Consider the following 22993-nt stretch of genomic DNA (forward strand, 5'->3'; position numbering starts at 1 on the left):
AGTGGATATTTTGTAAGGGTTTTTTACTGACCGCATAGATTCCCTTTTCTATTTTCTGCTATCTAGTATTAGTGGGCCTCATTTGCTGAATCTGCTTTCACCCCTGTGTATGTGCCTTCCTCTTTCCTCACCGTTATTATTTGTTGGGGGCTTCTATATCTTTGGGGATTATTTCTCTGGAGGCAAGAGAGGTCTTTCTTTCTCTCTAGGGGTAGTTAGTTCCTCAGGCTGGCTCGAGACATCTAGGATTTTTAGGCACGTTCACCGTCTACTTCTAGTGTGTTTGGATAGGTTCAGATTTGCGGTCAGTTCAGTTTGCCACCTCCCTAGAGCTTGTCCTATGTTTGTTACTTAGCTGGAGTAATTTGTGATCCTCAACCACTAAGGATCATAACACAAACCTGTGTCTTCGTTCTTTGCTCATTTATAGGCTTACATCATCTTGCCATACACTTGGGAATCCCTGGGGGCCCTGCTTCACCTGTGGGAAGCGTCACCATCTTGCTGCATACCTTCACCCCAGAGGACTCCTTTAAACAGCGTCGGTCCCTACTAACAAAACTCCACAGGTGGCGTCACAAACATAGACATTACAAATCCCCTTAAAGACCTTTCCCTTTAATTGGGCACCCAGGGCCACGGACCGGGTCGCAGCCACCGTGACATCCCCTTTAAGACCAGACCCGGTATCGAGTACCCCGCTACCCTGGTAGGGTGATCCACTTCCACCAAAGATGTTTGACAGCAGCTCTCTCATAGAGAACACAGGAAGGCTTGGCAGAGCATATGTTCCGCTGCATGGGAAAGTCAGGGCGAGCTATCGGCCAACTATCCAATGTGTATACGAGGCTTAAGCCAAAAGTAGTCTTCCAATGCACACGGCCATTAGGCATTGACAGTTTTACCAATGACTGAATTTACCAAAATTTTGCACTGTATTTGTAGGTAGGGCAATGCCTTTCAGTGATGTACTGGATTGCCACTTATTATGGAAATGAAGACTTTTACCTATTGCTTTCCAACAACGGTTTTCAGTCACAAACGGTGTCCAGTAATTTCAATGCAAGAAATGCCAATCCACTGATGTTCATTGAGTTAGTAGATTTCACCTTTTGCAGATCTGGACTCCTTTCCTGGATTTTTGTTCTTACATGTAGTTTTCAGGTAATTCGAATGGATTGGCTATCACAGAAGCATCCTACCTCTCCATTTAATGTACAGTACAGACCAAAAGTTTGGACACACCTTCTCATTTAAAGATTTTTCTGTATTTTCATGACTATGAAAATTGTAAATTTACACTGAAGGCATCAAAACTATGAATTAACACATGTGGAATTATATACCTAACAAAAAAGTGTGAAACAACTGAAATTATATTCTAGGTTCTTCAAAGTAGCCACCTTTTGCTTTGATGACTGCTTTGCACACTCTTGGCATTCTCTTGAAGAGCTTCAAGAGGTAGTCACCAGGAATGGTTTTCACTTCACAGGTGTGCCCTGTCAGGTTTAATAAGTGGGATTTCTTGCATTATAAATGGGGTTGGGACCATCAGTTGTGTTGTGCAGAAGTCTGGTGGCTACACAGCTGATAGTCCTACTGAATAGACTGTAAGAATTTGTATTATGGCAAGAAAAAAGCAGCTAACTAAAGAAAAATGACTTAATTACTTTAAGAAATGAAGGTGAGTCAGTCCGTAAAATTGGGAAAACTTTGAAAGTGTCCCCAAGTGCAGTGGCAAAAACCATCAAGCGCTACAAAGAAACTGGCTCACATGAGGACAGTCCCAGGAAAGGAAGACCAAGAGTCACCTCTGCTTCTGAGGATAAGTTTATCCGAGTCACCAGCCTCAGAAATCGCAGGTTAACAGCAGCTCAGATTAGAGCCCAGGTCAATGCCACACAGAGTTCTAGCAGCAGACACATGTCTACAACAAATGTTAAGAGGAGACTTTGTGCAGCAGGCCTTCATGGTAAAATAGCTGCTAGGAAACCACTGCTAAGGACAGGCAACAAGCAGAAGAGACTTGTTTGGGCTAAAGAACACAAGAATGGACATTAGACCAGTGGAAATCTGCGCTTTGGTCTGATGAGTCCAAATTTGAGATCTTTGGTTCCAACCATCGTGTCTTTGTGCGACGCAGAAAATGTGAACGGATGGACTCTACATGCCTGGTTCCCACCGTGAAGCATGGAGGAGGAGGTGTGATGGTGTGGGGGTGCTTTGCTGGTGACACTGTTGGGGATTTATTCAAAATTGAAGGCATACTGAACCAGCATGGCTACCACAGCATCTTGCAACGGCATGCTATTCCATCCGGTTTGTGTTTAGTTGGACCATCATTTATTTTTCAACAGGACAAAGACCCCAAACACACCTTCAGGCTGTGTAAGGGCTATTTGACCATGAAGGAGAGTGATGGAGTGCTACGCCAGATAACCTGGCCTCCACAGTCACCAGACCTGAACCCAATCAAGATGGTTTGGGGTGAGCTGGACCGCAGAGTGAAGGCAAAAAGGCCAACAAGTGCTAAGCATCTCTGGGAACTCCTTCAAGATTGTTGGAGGACCATTCCCGGTCACTACCTCTTGAAGCTCATCAAGAGAATGCCAAGAGTGTGCAAGGCAGTCATCAAAGCAAAAGGTGGCTACTTTGAAGAACCTAGAATATAAGACATATTTTCAGTTGTTTCACACTTTTTTGTTAAGTATATAATTCCACTTGTGCTTATTCATAGTTTTAATGCTTTCAGTGTGAATGTACAATTTTCATAGTCATGAAAATACAGAAAAATCTTTAAATGAGAAGGTGTGTCCAAACTTTTGGTCTGTACTGTATATAACATGGACAGACATAGCTAAGACCTGTAGAAGACCTATAGTCTTGGAAAGAAATAGCATAGAATTTTCATGATCACTGCTCCATTCAAGCTCCTCCAAAATGGAGGTATGGAACCTATGTTCTAATAATTAGTGGAAGTCCCAGAGATCATCCATTTATCACTTATCCCATGGACAGATGATAACTGTCTGTAATTAAAGAACAGGCCATTTGTAACACCGCTGCCTTCTGTGCGGAGGAGCATTTGAGCTGCCTTAGGCACCAGTGTCCATCTGGATTTGCCTCCTCTGCACCCCCTACTGCTATATCTCCAGTTCCAGTGTATATGTATAGGCTATTGATGTTTTCAGTCCTATAAATTCAGTAGTTTTTTTTTTCATTTAGCTCTGAGAAAACCATTCTATGAGTGCCAAGCAAAAAACACATCAAATGCAAAAAACAAAAGAGTGAGAGAGAGGGGAGATCACACGCATCAAATAAAGCGTAACGGCTCAACGGATGAGATTAGATCTAAAAATAAAACAATTAAAACTGTGAACATTTCAGAGCACAAAAAAAAATCATTTTCCCTGTAAGAAATACTCAGATTCATCAAGGTTCAGGGAGCATTGACCTCACTGTCACTCTGTTCCCAACCTGAGCTCTCTCGAGGACAATTGTGGTCCTCTCAATCATGTTCATGGTCTAGTTGACTATTTATTTCTCCTTTCACAGACTTATTCAGTAGTAAAGGAGACCTACCATTGACTATTGAAGGGATTAAAATTGGGGAGATATTAGAGTTAATATATGAAGACTTTAATTTATTGGTGGCATATGCCCATACACCAGAAACAGAAAATCAACTGGTAGATTTCTGCTGCAATTTACACCACTTTCAGGCATAAATAATGGTAAGTCTATCGGGTCACAGTTGACCATGCCCTTCTGCTAAGTCCCACACAGTTTTAATAAAAGCATTGAGGGGTAAAAATTTCCAAAGCTGCACATTTTTCTGCATTCTGAAAAAATGACTGATTTTTATATATTCTGGTATAAAAGCTTTGATGAATTCCAAGCTAAGTTCTTAATTTTCAGTTCACTCCATGGGGAGATAAAAGTCATTTAGCCCTTTTTTCGGGCTCAGTATAATTATGCTTATGGCCAGTGATTGTGGCCACAGAACACAGGTGTAAAGGCAGTGCTGGGACAGTTCCAGGAAGACCCGAGGCGACACTGATGGAGGAGGGACACTGGAGCGTTGTTGTAGTGCAGCTCCTCTCGGCCGCTGGTGATGAGCCTAAAAAAGAAGAGAAAAGTCAGCAGGCTAAAAATGATGGCGACTAGGGTTGAGCGAAACGAATCGTTCATTTTCATAAGTCGCCGACTTTTGGCAAAGTCGGCGTCTCATGAAACCGAGCCGATCCCTGTGTGGGGTCTGCCATGCGGTACGCGACTTTCGCGCCAAAGTCGCGTTTCAATGACGCTAAAAGCGCCATTTCTCAGCCAATGAAGGTGGACGCAGAGTGTGGGCAGCGTGATGACATAGATCTCAGTCCCCACCATCTTAGAGAAGGGCATTGCAGTGATTGGCTTGCTTTCTGCGGCATCACAGGGGCTATAAAGGGGCGTTCCCGCCGACCGCCATCTTACTGCTGCTGATCTGAGCGTAGGGAGAGGTTGCTGCAGCTTCTTCAGAAGCAGGGATAGTGATAGGCAGGGTACATAAAGCTACAAACCGCTTGTGCTGTAGCGATTTCCACTGTCCAACACCACCTTTTGATTGCAGGGACAGTGGAAGCTACATTTTTTTTCCCTCAGCGCTGTAGCTCATTGGGCTGCACTAGAAGGCTCCCTGACCCTGATAGCTTCGTTGCTGTGCCTGTGTGTACGCCGCTGTGCAAACCAACTGCTTTTTTCAAAGCACAAATCCTGTTTTTCCTTCCTTTCTGCACAGCTATCTTGTGTGTTTATCCACACTTTTGTGTGCAGCAGTCCTTTTTATAGCTGCCTGCCATACTTTTCTGAGATAACTGCAGGGAGATAAATATTGGCAAGTCTGCCTCCGTGCCATTGCTGTGTGTTGTATCTGTCTCTCATTGTGTGGCACCGAAAACCACTGTGTAATACTTGGCCATTTTTTTTTTTTGGGGTACATTCTCCCTTTAAAAAAAAAAAAAATTAGTGGGAGATAAATATTGGCAAGTCTGCCTCCGTGCCATTGCTGTGTGTGGCATCTGTCTCTCATTGTGTGCCACTGAAAACACTGTGTAGTACTTGGCCATTTTTTTTTTTTGGGTACATTCTCCCTTTTCAAAAAAAAAAAATTAGTGGGAGATAAATATTGGCAAGTCTGCCTCCATGCCATTGCTGTGTGTGGCATCTGTCTCGCATTGTGTGGCACCAAAAACACTGTGTAATACTTAGCCATTTTTTTTTGGGGGGGGGGTACATTCTCCCTTTTCAAAAAAAAAAAAATTAGTGGGAGATAAATATTGGCAAGTCTGCCTCCGTGCCATTGCTGTGTGTGGCATCTGTCTCTCATTGTGTGGCACCAAAAACACTGTGTAATACTTGGCTATTTTTTTTTTTTTTGGGGTACATTCTCCCTTTTCAAAAAAAAAAATTAGTGGGAGATAAATATTGGCAAGTCTGCCTCCGTGCCATTGCTGTGTGTGGCATCTGTCTCTCATTGTGTGCCATTGAAAACACTGTGTAATACTTGGACATTTTTTTTGGGGGGTACATTCTCCCTTTCCAAAAAAAAAAAATTAGTGGGAGATAAATATTGGCAAGTCTGCCTCCATGCCATTGCTGTGTGTGGCATCTGTCTCTCATTGTGTGGCGCCAAAAACACTGTGTAATACTTAGCCATTTTTTTTTGGGGGGGGTACATTCTCCCTTTTCAAAAAAAAAAATTAGTGGGAGATAAATATTGGCAAGTCTGCCTCCGTGCCATTGCTGTGTGTGGCATCTGTCTCTCATTGTGTGCCACTGAAAACACTGTGTAATACTTGGCCATTTTTTTTTTTTTGGGTACATTCTCCCTTTTCAAAAAAAAAAATTAGTGGGAGATAAATATTGGCAAGTCTGCCTCCATGCCATTGCTGTGTGTGGCATCTGTCTCTCATTGTGTGGCACCAAAAACACTGTGTAATACTTAGCCATTTTTTTTTTGGGGGGGGGGTACATTCTCCCTTTTAAAAAAAAAAAATTAGTGGGAGATAAATATTGGCAAGTCTGCCTCCGTGCCATTGCTGTGTGTGGCATCTGTCTCTCATTGTGTGGCACCAAAAACACTGTGTAATACTTGGCTATTTTATATTTTTTTGGGGTACATTCTCCCTTTTCAAAAAAAAAATTAGTGGGAGATAAATATTGGCAAGTCTGCCTCCGTGCCATTGCTGTGTGTGGCATCTGTCTCTCATTGTGTGCCACTGAAAACACTGTGTAATACTTGGCCATTTTTTTTTTTTTGGGTACATTCTCCCTTTTCAAAAAAAAAAATTAGTTGGAGATAAATATTGGCAAGTCTGCCTCCATGCCATTGCTGTGTGTGGCATCTGTCTCTCATTGTGTGGCACCGAAAACGAAAACACTGTGTAATACTTAGCCATTTTTTTGGGGGGGGGTACATTCTCCCTTTTCAAAAAAAAAAATTAGTGGGAGATAAATATTGGCAAGTCTGCCTCCGTGCCATTGCTGTGTGTGGCATCTGTCTCTCATTGTGTGGCACCGAAAACACTGTGTAATACTTGGCCATTTTTTTTTTTTTTTTGGGTACATTCTCCCTTTTCAAAAAAAAAAATTAGTGGGAGATAAATATTGGCAAGTCTGCCTCCGTGCCATTGCTGTGTGTGGTATCTGTCTCTCATTGTGTGCCACCGAAAACACTGTGTAATACTTGGCCTTTTTTTTGGGGGGGGGGGGTAAATTCTCCCTTTTAAAAAAAAAATAATAGTGGGAGATTAAGATTGGCATTTCTGCTTGAGTGCTGGTCCTGTGTGTGCCATCTGTCTCAAATTATTGGGGCACAGAAAACCTAGTGTGTAACATTGGGCCTGATTTTCATTTCAGTGTCGGGCACCTATAAAGGTATATATAAATCCTACAGAAGTTTGAGTTCACCTTATAAGTTGTTTTACAGTAACAAATAGCGTTACTTTGGTTACATTTTGCAAACAATGAGGAAGTCTAGTGGAAGAGGTCGTGGCCGTGGGCGGTCATTGTCAGCTGGTAATGATGGTAGTGGTGGTGGAGCATCAGGTGGTCGTGGTAAAAGCAGTACAGCACCTAAGTCTTGAGTTGTTGAGCCAGGTTCGTTGTCTGGCTACACAAGGCCTCGAACGCTCTCTTTTCTGGGAGTAGGAAAACCACTTTTGAAGCCGGAGCAGGAGGAACAAGTATTGGCTTTCATTGCTGACTCTGCCTCTAGCTCTTTCGCCTCCTCCTCGGAAAGTGCCAAATGTCAGAGCAGTGCATCGTCAGTGGATGCTCCCAGTCAGGAACAAGTCGCTTCCTTGTGTCCTTCACTAAAAACAACAGTTAAGGATGCGTCAGTCGACACAACAGGTTACTCCATGGAGCTCTTTACACATACCGTTCCTGGGTTAGACAGTGAAACAGTTAACAAGCCATGCCCATTAGAAGTTGAATCGGACATGGAGTGCACAGATGCACAGCCACAGCCAGATTACTATGCTGTTCCTTTGACTCAGACCAGAACATTGCCCTCGCAGTGTACTGAGGCAGAATCAAACCCAGCGGAGACTATGGTGCCCTGTCACGAATGCTATACCACCGGCTTACACGGTGACACAGACGAAATTGCACACGACATAGAAGAGGAGGTCATAGATGACCCAGTTGTGGACCCCGATTGGCAGCCATTGGGGGAACAGGGTGCAGGCGGCAGTAGTTCTGAAGCGGAGGAGGAGGAGCCGCAGCAGGCATCAACATCACAACAGGTTCCATCTACCGGGCCCGTATCTGGCCAAAAACGCGTGGCAAAAACAAAACCAGTTGGAGGACAGCGTGGCCATCCGGTTAAAGAAGCTCAGTCTGCAATCCCTGAAAAGGTATCCGATAGTAGAAAGAGTGCAGTCTGGCATTTTTTTAAACAACATCCAAATGATCAGCGCAAAGTCATCTGTCAAAAATGTTCAACAACCTTAAGCAGAGGTCAGAATCTTAAAAGTCTAAATACAAGTTGCATGCATAGACATTTATCCACCATGCATTTGCAAGCCTGGACTAACTACCAAACGTCCCTAAAGGTTGCAGCACCCTCGGCCAATGAAGCTAGTCAGCAACGCTACATCCCTTCCCTCCCTGTAAGCCGACCATTTCCCACACCACCTGCAGTATCTGTGCAGCTTTCGTCGCCAGGCCAAAGCAGTCAGGGAATCACCAGGTTACTAGTAGGAAACACTGCATGTAGGGCACCGGCAAGAATACCATCTCCAACCCTCTCTCAGTCACCCATGTCCACCGGCACCACCGCTAGTTCCACGATCTCCAGCTCTCCAGTCCAGCTCACACTACATGAGACTCTTGTTAGGAAAAGGAAGTACTCATCCTCGCATCCGCGTACACAGGGTTTGAATGCCCACATTGCTAGACTAATCTCATTAGAGATGATGCCCTACCGGTTAGTTGAAAGCGAAGCTTTCAAAGCGCTGATGGACTACGCTGTAGCACGCTACGAGCTACCCAGTCGACACTTCTTTTCTAGAAAAGCCATCCCAGCCCTCCAACAGCATGTTAAAGACCGCATCGTCCATGCACTCAGGCAGTCTGTGACTACAAAGGTGCACCTGACAACAGATGCATGGACCAGTAGGCATGGCCAGGGATGTTACATGTCCATCACGGCACACTGGGTGAATGTGGTGGATGCAGGGTCCACAGGGGACAGCAATATTGGGACAGTTCTGCCTAGCTCACGGTCAAGGAAAGAGTTGGCTGTAGGCGTTGGCCCCCCCTCCTCCTCTTCCTCCTCTTCATGCAGAAGCGAGAGCTCGTCCACAGACCGCAGTCGCACATCCACTCCATCCGCAGCTGCCACTGTTGCACACCAGGTGTGCCATTATGGGACAGCTAGTGGCAAGCGTCAGCAGGCTGTATTGGCAATGAAGTGTTTGGGCGACAACAGACACACCGCGGAAGTTCTGTCCGAGTTCTTGCAGAATGAAACTCAGTCATGGCTGGGCACTGTACAACTTGAGGCAGGCAAGGTAGTGAGTGATAACGGAAGGAATTTTATGGCTGCCATAGCCCTTTCCCAACTGAAACACATTCCTTGCCTGGCTCACACCTTAAACCTGGTGGTGCAGTGCTTCCTGAAAAGTTACCCGGGGCTACCCGAACTGCTCCTCAAAGTGCGCAGACTTTGCTCGCATATCCGCCGTTCGCCCGTACACTCCAGCCGTATGCAGAACTATCAGCGGTCTTTGAACCTTCCCCAGCATCGCCTAATCATCGACGTTGCAACAAGGTGGAACTCCACACTGCACATGCTTCAGAGACTGTGCGAACAGAGGCGTGCTGTTATGTTTTTGTGGGAGGATACACATATACGGGCAGGCAGTTGGATGGCAGACATGGAGTTGTCAGGTGTGCAGTGGTCGAAGCTACAAGACCTGTGTCAAGTCCTTCAGTGTTTTGAGGAATGCACACAGCTGGTTAGTGCAGACAACGCCATAATAAGCATGAGCATCCCCCTAATGCGTCTGCTGATGCAAAGTTTGACGCACATAAAGGAGCAGGCGTCTGCAGCCGAGGAAGAGGAAAGCCTTGATGACAGTCAGCCATTGTCTGGTCAGGGCCGTGTAGAGGACGCTGTAGCGGGCGAAGAGGAGGAGGAGGACGAGGAGGATGATGGGGATGAGTACTTTTTGAATGAGGAAGCTTCTCCTGGGCCAACAGAAATTAGTGGCGTTGCAAGGCCGGGTTCTGTTTTTTTAAGGGAGACAAGTGACGTAGATTTGCCTGTAACTGCCCCTCCAACAAGCACAACCGCAGATTTGACAACTGGAACTTTGGCCCACATGGCGGATTATGCCTTACGTATCCTCAAAAGGGACACACGCATTATTAAAATGATGAGCGATGACGATTACTGGTTGGCCTGCATCCTTGACCCTCGCTATAAAGGCAAATTGCAAAATATTATGCCACATGAGAACCTCGAACAAATCTTAGCAACCAAACAAGCTACTCTTGTAGACCGTTTGATTCAGGCATTCCCATCACACAGCGCCGGTGATGGTTCTCACACAAGCTGCAGGGGGCTACATGGCAGAGGTGTTAGAGGTGCACAGATCAGAAGTGGCGTTGGACAGAGGGGTTTTCTGACCAGGTTGTGGAGTGATTTCGCAATGACCGCAGACAGGACAGGTACTGCAGCATCTATTCAAAGTGACAGGAGACAACATTTGTCCAGTATGGTTACTAACTATTTTTCAGCCCTTATTGATGTTCTCCCTCAACCGTCATTCCCTGTTGTGAATTTGCTTTTTGCTCCCTCTAGTGGTTACTAGTTTTTTGACTCTGGTTTTTTCTGTCATTCCTTTTATCCGCACCTGGGTCGTTAGTTAAGGGTGTTGCTATATAAGCTCCCTGGACCTTCAGTTCAATGCCTGGCAACGTAGTTATCAGAGCTAGTCTGCTGTGCTCTTGTCTACTGATCCTGGTTCCAGTTATATCAGCTAAGTCTGCCTTTTGCTTTTTGCTATTTGTTTTGGTTTTGTATTTTTGTCCAGCTTGTTCCAAATCTGTATCCTGACCTTTGCTGGAAGCTCTAGGGGGCTGGTGTTCTCCCCCCGGACCGTTAGACGGTTCGGGGGTTCTTGAATTTCCAGTGTGGATTTTGATAGGGTTTTTGTTGACCATATAAGTTACCTTTCTTTATTCTGCTATCAGTAAGCGGGCCTCTCTGTGCTAAACCTGGTTCATTTCTGTGTTTGTCATTTCCTCTTACCTCACCGTTATTATTTGTGGGGGGCTTCTATCCAGCTTTGGGGTCCCCTTCTCTGGAGGCAAGAAAGGTCTTTTGTTTTCCTCTACTAGGGGTAGCTAGATTCTCCGGCTGGAGCGTGTCATCTAGAATCAACGTAGGAATGATCCCCGGCTACTTCTAGTGTTGGCGTTAGGAGTAGATATATGGTCAACCCAGTTACCACTGCCCTATGAGCTGGATTTTTGTATTCTGCAGACTTCCACGTACCTCTGAGACCCTCGCCATTGGGGTCATAACAGTTTGCCAGGCCAGTATTAAAGGTTTAATGCATTGCAGAAGAGGGATTATAAGAAAGAAGATTCTGAGTTTTTTTTTTTTTTTTTTCTTCTTCCCCTTTACCTCAGAGTGGCTATGCTTGCTGCAGACATGAATGTCCAGACCTTGATTACAAGTGTGGACCAGCTGGCTACTCGTGTGCAGGGCATACAAGACTATGTTATCAGAAATCCTAGGTCAGAACCTAAAATACCGATTCCTGAACTGTTTTCCGGAGACAGGTTTAAGTTTAGGAATTTCATGAATAATTGTAAATTGTTTTTGTCCCTGAGACCCTGTTCATCTGGAGACTCTGCTCAGCAAGTAAAAATTGTTATTTCGTTCTTACGGGGCGACCCTCAGGATTGGGCTTTTTCGCTGGCGCCAGGAGATCCGGCATTGGCTGATATTGATGCGTTTTTTCTGGCGCTCGGTTTACTTTATGAGGAACCCAATCTTGAGATTCAGGCAGAAAAGGCCTTGCTGGCTATGTCTCAGGGGCAGGACGAGGCTGAAGTGTATTGCCAAAAATTTCGGAAATGGTCCGTGCTGACACATTGGAACGAGTGTGCACTGGCCGCTAATTTTAGAAATGGCCTTTCTGAAGCCATTAAGAATGTTATGGTGGGTTTTCCCATTCCCACAGGTCTGAATGATACTATGGCACTGGCTATTCAAATTGACCGGCGGTTGCGGGAGCGCAAAACCGCAAATTCCCTCATGGTGTTGTCTGAACAGACACCTAATTCGGTGCAATGTGATAGAAAAACCGCAAATTCCCTCATGGTGTTGTCTGAACAGACACCTGATTTAATGCAATGTGATAGAATCCTGACTAGAAATGAGCGGAAAATTCATAGACGCCGGAATGGCTTGTGCTACTACTGTGGTGATTCTACACATGTTATCTCAGCATGCTCTAAACGTATAGCTAAGGTTGTTAGTCCTGTCACCGTTGGTAATTTGCAACCTAAATTTATTCTGTCTGTAACTTTGATTTGCTCACTGTCGTCTTATCCTGTCATGGCGTTTGTAGATTCAGGTGCTGCCCTGAGTCTTATGGATCTGTCATTTGCTAAGCACTGTGGTTTTACTCTTGAACCATTAGAAAATCCTATTCCTCTTAGGGGTATTGATGCTACGCCATTGGCAGCAAATAAACCGCAGTATTGGACACAGGTTACCATGTGCATGACTCCTGAACACCGCGAGGTGATACGTTTCCTGGTTTTACATAAAATGCATGATTTGGTTGTTTTAGGGCTGCCATGGTTACAGACCCATAATCCAGTCCTGGACTGGAAGGCTATGTCAGTCTCAAGTTGGGGCTGTCGTGGTATTCATGGGGATTCCCTGCCTGTGTCTATTGCTTCTTCTACGCCTTCGGAAGTTCCGGAGTATTTGTCTGATTATCAGGATGTCTTCAGTGAGTCTGAGTCCAGTGCACTGCCTCCTCATAGGGACTGTGACTGTGCTATAGATTTGATCCCAGGCAGTAAATTTCCTAAGGGAAGACTGTTTAATCTGTCGGTACCTGAACATACCGCTATGCGTTCATATATCAAGGAGTCTCTGGAGAAAGGACATATTCGTCCGTCTTCTTCCCCTCTTGGTGCGGGATTCTTTTTTGTGGCAAAAAAGGACGGATCTTTGAGACCTTGTATTGATTATCGGCTTTTAAATAAGATCACTGTCAAATTTCAGTATCCTTTACCGCTGTTGTCTGACTTGTTTGCCCGGATTAAAGGTGCCAAGTGGTTCACCAAGATAGACCTTCGTGGTGCGTACAACCTTGTGCGCATTAAGCAAGGTGATGAATGGAAAACCGCATTCAATACGCCCGAAGGTCATTTTGAGTACTTGGTGATGCCTTTTGGGCTCTCCAATGCGCCTTCAGTTTTTCAGTCCTTTATGCATGACATTTTCCGGAAGTATCTGGATAAGTTTTTGATTGTTTATCTGGATGATATTTTGGTTTTTTCTGATAATTGGGATTCGCATGTGGAGCAGGTCAGGTTGGTCTTTAAAATTTTGCGTGAAAATTCTTTGTTTGTCAAGGGCTCAAAGTGTCTCTTTGGTGTACAGAAGGTTCCCTTTTTGGGGTTCATTTTTTCCCCTTCTGCTGTGGAGATGGACCCAGTCAAGGTCCGAGCTATTCTTGATTGGACTCAGCCCTCGTCAGTTAAGAGTCTTCAGAAGTTCTTGGGTTTCGCTAACTTCTACCGTCGTTTTATCGCTAATTTTTCTAGCGTTGTGAAACCTTTGACGGATATGACCAAGAAGGGCTCCGATGTAGCTAACTGGGCTCCTGCTGCCGTGGAGGCTTTCCAGGAGTTGAAACGCCGGTTTACTTCGGCGCCTGTTTTGTGCCAGCCCGATGTCTCACTTCCCTTTCAGGTTGAGGTGGATGCTTCAGAGATTGGAGCAGGGGCCGTTTTGTCGCAGAGAGGCCCTGGTTGCTCTGTTATGAAACCTTGTGCCTTTTTCTCTAGGAAGTTTTCGCCTGCCGAGCGAAATTATGATGTGGGCAATCGGGAGTTGTTGGCCATGAAATGGGCATTTGAGGAGTGGCGTCATTGGCTCGAGGGTGCTAAGCATCGTGTGGTGGTCTTGACTGATCACAAAAATCTGATGTATCTCGAGTCTGCTAAACGCCTTAATCCGAGACAGGCCCGCTGGTCATTGTTTTTCTCCCGCTTTGATTTTGTTGTCTCGTATTTACCAGGTTCAAAGAATGTGAAGGCCGATGCTCTTTCTAGGAGCTTTGTGCCTGATGCTCCTGGAGTCGCTGATCCTGTTGGTATTCTTAAAGATGGAGTTATCTTGTCAGCTATTTCTCCGGATCTGCGACGTGTGTTGCAGAGATTTCAGGCTGATAGGCCTGAGTCTTGTCCACCTGACAGACTGTTTGTCCCGGATAAGTGGACCAGCAGAGTCATTTCCGAGGTTCATTCCTCGGTGTTGGCAGGTCACCCGGGAATTTTTGGCACCAGAGATCTGGTGGCCAGGTCCTTTTGGTGGCCTTCCTTGTCAAGGGATGTGCGGTCATTTGTGCAGTCCTGTGGGACTTGTGCTCGAGCTAAGCCTTGCTGTTCTCGTGCCAGCGGTTTGCTCTTGCCCTTGCTTGTCCCGAAGAGACCTTGGACACATATCTCCATGGATTTCATTTCTGATCTTCCGCTATCTCAGGGCATGTCCGTTATCTGGGTGATATGTGATCGCTTCTCAAAGATGGTCCATTTGGTTCCTTTGCCTAAGCTGCCTTCCTCTTCCGATCTGGTTCCTGTGTTTTTCCAGAACGTGGTTCGTTTGCACGGCATCCCTGAGAATATTGTGTCAGACAGAGGATCCCAGTTCGTTTCCAGGTTCTGGCGATCCTTTTGTAGTAGGATGGGCATTGATTTGTCGTTTTCATCTGCTTTCCATCCTCAGACTAATGGACAGACGGAGCGAACCAATCAGACTTTGGAGGCTTATTTGAGGTGTTTTGTCTCTGCTGATCAGGACGATTGGGTGACATTCTTGCCGTTGGCTGAGTTTGCCCTTAATAATCGGGCTAGTTCCGCCACCTTGGTTTCGCCTTTTTTCTGCAACTCTGGTTTCCATCCTCGCTTTTCTTCGGGTCATGTGGAGCCTTCTGACTGTCCTGGGGTGGATTCTGTGGTGGATAGGTTGCAGCGGATCTGGAATCATGTGGTGGACAACTTGAAGTTGTCACAGGAGAGGGCTCAGCGCTTTGCCAACCGCCGCCGCGGTGTGGGTTCCCGACTACGCGTTGGGGATTTGGTATGGCTTTCTTCCCGCTTTGTTCCTATGAAGGTCTCCTCTCCCAAATTTAAACCTCGTTTTATTGGGCCTTACAAGATATTGGAAATCCTTAATCCTGTATCTTTTCGTCTGGATCTTCCTGTGTCGTTTGCTATTCACAATGTATTTCATAGGTCCTTGTTGCGGCGGTACATTGTGCCTGTAGTTCCTTCTGCTGAGCCTCCTGCTCCGGTGTTGGTTGAGGGCGAGTTGGAGTACGTGGTGGAGAAGATCTTGGATTCTCGCCTCTCCAGGCGGAGGCTTCAGTACCTGGTCAAGTGGAAGGGCTATGGTCAGGAGGATAATTCCTGGGTGGTCGCCTCTGATGTTCATGCGGCCGATTTAGTTCGTGCCTTTCATGCCGCTCATCCTGATCGCCCTGGTGGTCGTGGTGAGGGTTCGGTGACCCCTCACTAAGGGGGGGGGTACTGTTGTGAATTTGCTTTTTGCTCCCTCTAGTGGTTACTAGTTTTTTGACTCTGGTTTTTTCTGTCATTCCTTTTATCCGCACCTGGGTCGTTAGTTAAGGGTGTTGCTATATAAGCTCCCTGGACCTTCAGTTCAATGCCTGGCAACGTAGTTATCAGAGCTAGTCTGCTGTGCTCTTGTCTACTGATCCTGGTTCCAGTTATATCAGCTAAGTCTGCCTTTTGCTTTTTGCTATTTGTTTTGGTTTTGTATTTTTGTCCAGCTTGTTCCAAATCTGTATCCTGACCTTTGCTGGAAGCTCTAGGGGGCTGGTGTTCTCCCCCCGGACCGTTAGACGGTTCGGGGGTTCTTGAATTTCCAGTGTGGATTTTGATAGGGTTTTTGTTGACCATATAAGTTACCTTTCTTTATTCTGCTATCAGTAAGCGGGCCTCTCTGTGCTAAACCTGGTTCATTTCTGTGTTTGTCATTTCCTCTTACCTCACCGTTATTATTTGTGGGGGGCTTCTATCCAGCTTTGGGGTCCCCTTCTCTGGAGGCAAGAAAGGTCTTTTGTTTTCCTCTACTAGGGGTAGCTAGATTCTCCGGCTGGAGCGTGTCATCTAGAATCAACGTAGGAATGATCCCCGGCTACTTCTAGTGTTGGCGTTAGGAGTAGATATATGGTCAACCCAGTTACCACTGCCCTATGAGCTGGATTTTTGTATTCTGCAGACTTCCACGTACCTCTGAGACCCTCGCCATTGGGGTCATAACAATTCCCATTTGATTACTGGGCATCCAAATTATACACCTGGCCTGAATTGGCAGAATATGCGTTGCAGGAGCTTGCTTGCCCAGCAGCTAGTGTGCTATCAGAAAGAGTATTCAGTGCTGCTGGTTCAATATTAACCGAAAAAAGGACTCGTCTGGCTACCCAAAATGTGGATGATCTCACCTTCATTAAAATGAACCACTCCTGGATTTCAAATTATTTTGCCCCACCTTTCCCGGCTGACACCTAGCTTTCCTATAAAAAGGTCTTGCTTGTGGAGTGGTCTTACTGAGTGTTCAAATCTCTTAATTTGCAGCAGCTGTTTGAACAGCATACGACATGTTTACACATCCCCCAATGGGAAAACTCCCCCCACGGGGCCGTTGTCTCACTCTCGACACTTGGCGCAAGCACCCGTTAGTTACAGTGCTGTTTGTCAGAAGAGGTGGGTGTGCTCGCTTTTGGTCGACGGCACTGCCAATGGGTCCCTCATAGTACAATGTAGTGTGTCTGGCGGTGGTGGTGCGCACCCAACGTCAGACACACCGTTGTAACATGAGGGGCCCTGGGGCGGTACCGCCGGCCACAAGAGAGTTCCCCCCCCCCAGCTCAAACTGTGCTCTACCACGTGCAAAATTATCTCGCACAGCTCCACCAATGTTTAGTCTATGCGCTGACATCATTCAATGCCTGGCACTGACAAACAATACCAATTTGTTGACATCTATGATGCTAGTTAAAGTAGTCTGGGTCAGTGTCCTATATTGACACCAGTAAATACTAATTTACTGCCAAATTACTTTGTCATAAACTCTGCAAATGAGCCCACCCCTGTACCTAAGCATGCCACCCTTTTTTTATTTATAGTTGTTTTGCGAGACATTAACATCTATTTATTTTTTGGGAGTACTAACTGTGTCAGACACTTCTTGCAATACTCCTCCACTGACCACAATGCTGCCTGCCTGTGTATCCATGTAACCGATTTAAAACTGCCATGAGCCTATTGTTTGTTATTTTAGGCCTTTGATAGCCTGTCTGCGGCCCCTACTTGCAATACTCCTCCACTGACCACAATGCTGCCTGGAGTGCCTGCCTGTGTATCCATGTAACCGATTTAAAACTGCCATGAGCCTATTGTTTGTTATTTTAGGCCTTTGTTAGCCTGTCTGTGGTCCCTACTTGCAATACTCCTCCACTGACCACAATGCTGCCTGGAGTGCCTGCCTGTGTATCCATGTAACCGATTTAAAACTGCCATGAGCCTATTGTTTGTTATTTTAGGCCTTTGATAGCCTGTCTGCGGCCCCTACTTGCAATACTCCTCCACTGACCACAATGCTGCCTGGAGTGCCTGCCTGTGTATCCATGTAACCGATTTAAAACTGCCATGAGCCTATTGTTTATTATTTTAGGCCTTTGATAGCCTGTCTGTGGCCCCTACTTGCAATACTCCTCCACTGACCACAATGCTGCCTGGAGTGCCTGCCTGTGTATCCATGTAACCGATTTAAAACTGCCATGAGCCTATTGTTTGTTATTTTAGGCCTTTGCTAGCCTGTCTGCGGCCCCTACTTGCAATACTCCTCCACTGACCACAATGCTGCCTGGAGTGCCTGCCTGTGTATCCATGTAACCGATTTAAAACTGCCATGAGCCTATTGTTTGTTATTTTAGGCCTTTGTTAGCCTGTCTGCGGTCCCTACTTGCAATACTCCTCCACTGACCACAATGCTGCCTGGAGTGCCTGCCTGTGTATCCATGTAACCGATTTAAAACTGCCATGAGCCTATTGTTTGTTATTTTAGGCCTTTGCTAGCCTGTCTGCGGCCCCTACTTGCAATACTCCTCCACTGACCACAATGCTGCCTGGAGTGCCTGCCTGTGTATCCATGTAACCGATTTAAAACTGCCATGAGCCTATTGTTTGTTATTTTAGGCCTTTGTTAGCCTGTCTGCGGTCCCTACTTGCAATACTCCTCCACTGACCACAATGCTGCCTGGAGTGCCTGCCTGTGTATCCATGTAACCGATTTAAAACTGCCATGAGCCTATTGTTTGTTATTTTAGGCCTTTGATAGCCTGTCTGCGGCCCCTACTTGCAATACTCCTCCACTGACCACAATGCTGCCTGGAGTGCCTGCCTGTGTATCCATGTAACCGATTTAAAACTGCCATGAGCCTATTGTTTGTTATTTTAGGCCTTTGATAGCCTGTCTGCGGCCCCTACTTGCAATACTCCTCCACTGACCACAATGCTGCCTGGAGTGCCTGCCTGTGTATCCATGTAACCGATTTAAAACTGCCATGAGCCTATTGTTTGTTATTTTAGGCCTTTGATAGCCTGTCTGCGGCCCCTACTTGCAATACTCCTCCACTGACCACAATGCTGCCTGGAGTGCCTGCCTGTGTATCCATGTAACCGATTTAAAACTGCCATGAGCCTATTGTTTGTTATTTTAGGCCTTTGATAGCCTGTCTGCGGTCCCTACTTGCAATACTCCTCCACTGACCACACCAATGCTGCCAGTGTACCCCTGGAACCTATTTAAAAGTTCATAGAGCCTAGTTATATATTTTATTTACTATTAATATGGCCATGATGGACTACGCTGTACCACGCTACAAGCTAACCAGTCGACACTTCTTTTGCGAGAAAAGCCATCCCAACCCTCCACCAGCATGTAAAAGACCGCATTGTCCATGCACTCTGGCAATCTGTGAGTACAAAGGTGCACCTGACAACAGACGCATGGACCTGTAGGCATGGCCACGGAAGATTACGTGTCCATTACGGCGCAATGGGTTAATGTGGTGGATGCATGGTCCACAGGGGACAGCCTACTAAGTCTGTTTGCAGTGCCTAATTCAAATTGTCCTCCACTGTCTAAATCGGAGCTTCCACCTTCTGGCTTTCGGCCTATAGTATCAGAAATTAAACTGCATTTGGCCTTCAACTTTGGTTACGGCCTACTAACGGTGTCTGCCGCTCCCTGGTGTTTGCCCTCAACTGAATAAAGCTGAGCTTCCACCTTCTGGCTTTCGGCCTATAGTATCAGATATTAAACTGCATTTGGCCTTCAACTTTGGTTACGGCCTACTAACGGTGTCTGCCGCTCCCTGGTGTTTGCCCTCAACTGAATAAAGCTGAGCTTCCACCTTCTGGCTTTCGACCTATAGTATCAGATATTAAACTGCATTTGGCCTTCAACTTTGGTTACGGCCTACTAACGGTTTCTGCCGCTCCCTGGTGTTTGCCCTCAACTGAATAAAGCTGAGCTTCCACCTTCTGGCTTTCGGCCTATAGTATCAGATATTAAACTGCATTTGGCCTTCAACTTTGGTTATGGCCTACTAACGGTGTCTGCCGCTCCCTGGTGTTTGCCCTCAACTGAATAAAGCTGAGCTTCCACCTTCTGGCTTTCGGCCTATAGTATCAGATATTAAACTGCATTTGGCCTTCAACTTTGGATACGGCCTACTAACGGTGTCTGCCGCTCCCTGGTGTTTGCCCTCAACTGAATAAAGCTGAGCTTCAGCCTTCTGGCTTTCGGCCTATAGTATCAGATATTAAACTGCATTTGGCCTTCAACTTTGGTTACGGCCTACTAACGGTGTCTGCCGCTCCCTGGTGTTTGCCCTCAACTGAATAAAGCTGAGCTTCAACCTTCTGGCTCTCATTAAGTGCTGTTTTTTAAAAAACATGGTGGTTACAGCCTACTAACGGTGTCTGCCCCTCCCTGGTGTTTGCCCTCAACTGAATAAAGCTGAGCTTCCACCTTCTGGCTTTCGGCCTATAGTATTAGATATTAAACTGCATTTGGCCTTCAACTTTGGTTACGGCCTACTAACGGTGTCTGCCCCTCCCTGGTGTTTGTCCTCAACTGAATAAAGCTGAGCTTCAACCTTCTGGCTCTCATTAAGTGCTGTTTTTTAAAAAACTTGGTGGTTACAGCCTACTAACAGTGTCTGCCCCTCCCTGGTGTTTGCCCTCAACTGAATAAAGCTGAGCTTCCACCTTCTGGCTTTCGGCCTATAGTATCAGATATTAAAATGCATTTGGCCTTCAACTTTGGTTACGGCCTACTAACGGTGTCTGCCCCTCCCTGGTGTTTGTCCTCAACTGAATAAAGCTGAGCTTCAACCTTCTGGCTCTCATTAAGTGCTGTTTTTTTAAAAACTTGGTGGTTACAGCCTACTAACGGTGTCTGCCCCTCCCTGGTGTTGTCCTCCACTGTATAAAGCTGAGCTTCAGTCTTTAGGCTTTTGGCCTAAAGTATCAGATATTAAACTGCATTTGGCCTATTAGTGTGTTTGGGCCCTTAAAACAGTGTCTGCTGCTCCTGGGTTTGCTACTCCACTGAACAAAGCAATGCCGCCTGTTTAGTCCTGTTACCAATTTTGAACTGCATTTAGCCTACTTTATTCTTTGGCCCTATATCTATTTCCTCCTCATCCTGCCCATTGCCCAGCCACTGCTAGATGAGTCTGCTGGTACATTGATCTAGACCACTACATTCCCCTTGCACTCTACACAGCCAGAATCTGACCCTGCTGAAAGTAAGGTTCCCCTTCCCGCATGTTATACCACCTTACACAGGGACAAAGAGGAAGGTGCAGATGAAAGTGCAGGTTCCTTCATCAGGTGGGGGGGGCATACTCGTTGGCGACGTCACTGGCACAGGGCCCCTCAGAGTACGCAAAAGTGTCGCTGCTGGTGGGAGGCGCCCCCGCCGTGCAAACACAACGCTGTACTTTGAGGGGCCCTGTGCCAGTGCCAATGCGAAAGAGTGGGCCCCCCCTGCTTGCTCAGGATCACAGCACTTGCAACGTTGAAATACTTACCTCTCCCTGCTCCACCGCCGTGACGTAGTCCACGTTTCCTGGGCCCACTAAAACCTTGAACCAGCCCTACCCCCCACAACTTTTGCCAAATGACCCCCAAGTTCCAATGAACAACTATTATTATAAAGTTAATTAAGATTGACAAGCTTCAGAAACAAGAATGGATGTTTTTGGCATTAAAATGGGCACTGTTGGTGTTTTCCTGGCCTCCACTCACTGCCGACTATGCTTCCCCATTGACTTGCATTGGGTTTCGTGTTTCGGTCGATTCCCGACTTTTAGCGATAATCGGCCGACTGCCCTCGACTCGACTCTGGACAAAGTCGGGTTTCACAAAACCCGACTCGATCTTTAAAAAATGAAAGTCGCTCAACCCTAATGGCGACATTTTGAGGGTAGTTTTTTGGGCAGCACTCCTTGCTCGGGTGGGCAATAAGACCTGACTCTGGATGAGGAGACCAGTCTGTATGGAGTGTTTTAGGAATAAGAGTGGTGTACTTAGAGCGTTGTTGGAGACCTGAAGCCAAATGGATGAAGACTATGGAGAGCGACCAAAGTGTGGAGCAGATGACTAACTGGTAGGTTAGAAGGAGATGATGCTGCTGAGATGGCCAGCAGCACCGTTATGGTCTTCAGGGAAGAGACAGCTGTGACTGATGATGTAACTGTTTGATTATGCTAAAATTGCAGATATATAACAGTTTGAGAACATCTGAGAACTGATATTGAGAGAAAACCTGTGACAGTTGTGTGCAAACTCACATCTGCAGAAGGGCTGTTGCTGACAGCTGAATTCAGAAAGGGATTCACTAGAGAAAACAGGAGACGGACTAGAACCTAATGCTATGGTCATAGTAGTGGGAAGCAGAGTGAGCAGGATCCAAGGGTAAATGGATGTAGAAAAATTCCCTTCCATCAAGGTTTGCTGCCCACCTGGCTTGGGTGGTGTATGCCCTAGCTCTAGTATTGACCAGTGGAGACAGACCATCTGCTGCAGACACTAGAGGTCTTTGACTTGCCCTGTTTTGAGATTGTAAATAGTTGAGGACAGTATTTCTTTTCTCATATGGCCATAAGACCGAATATGGACTGTCAAGAATTGTGCAACCATAACGTTTGACATTGTAAATAAATTTTTAACAACCGCCAGGTGTAATCTGCCGACTCGAGGCTTTGGTTCTGTGGATCTCTGGCTACTATGGACTCATACACATGGTATACTGATTTTTAACCACCATGAACTGTGACAAAGCTCTACATGCTGCAGCATGAGCCTCTCCCCCATAGAGGCATAAACTTTTTTTAACACTTTAATTTCAGACCATGATTCTTTGGTCTTGAAGACGAGTCCCTCGTCGTTGCTGGGTTAAGCCGCGGACGCGGTACCTGTGACAGTCACTCTGATGTTAGTTGTATGGAACAGTTGGGAAGTTTTCTGTCTGAAGTGTGAAGCTGTAAGATTAAGTGAGTTTTTACACCACTATAAATAACTCCTGGGATGTGTAGATCTGCAACTAAAACTGGAGCAGAGAGTAAGACGCAGCTTGGAACCAGGTCTGGCAGACTCACTGGGCTCTCTACTAGTGATGCATCTATCTGCAGAGACGTAAACACTGCGTGACTATATCATGCTGGTGACAATGACAATGTCTACCGTATGGCGAAAATTATAGGCTCCCCCCAAATTACATGTTTCACATGCAGAAGGAGTTGGATTCTCATTTAACTCTTTGAGAGCTGGTGGATAAGCATCTAAGATAGGACAGCACTCATCTGATTAGTAAAACTGCATCATGACCATCCCTTGAATCAACCTAATGGAGATATGTCTACCTCTTCGTGGTTCCTTCTTACCAAATATGTGGCTAATGAGTTCAACAGATAAAAACTGCTATTTGATTTTTAAAATTGAGAAAAAAAACGCCGTTTCAGTGTCGCAACGTGTTGGAACAACAAAGAACCTTGCTGGAACACAAAAGGCTTTTCATTTACTGCAGTGCAGCCCGTTCAACATGATATCGTCCTCCTCTACAACTGATGAAAATGGTACAATGCACTTTACC

The 22993-nt window shown here is 46.0% G+C and overlaps 1 protein-coding gene across 1 annotated transcript in view; it reads left to right on the forward strand.

Annotated features, from left to right (window-relative positions):
* The window catches only part of LOC143805998 (leucine-rich repeat and fibronectin type III domain-containing protein 1-like protein), a 334629-nt gene that overhangs the window by 22168 nt on the left and 289468 nt on the right, over window positions 1-22993 (forward strand). The gene's annotated exons all lie outside the window — the stretch shown is intronic.

Source organism: Ranitomeya variabilis, chromosome 2 (genome assembly GCF_051348905.1).
Source record: "Ranitomeya variabilis isolate aRanVar5 chromosome 2, aRanVar5.hap1, whole genome shotgun sequence".
NCBI lineage: Eukaryota > Metazoa > Chordata > Amphibia > Anura > Dendrobatidae > Ranitomeya > Ranitomeya variabilis.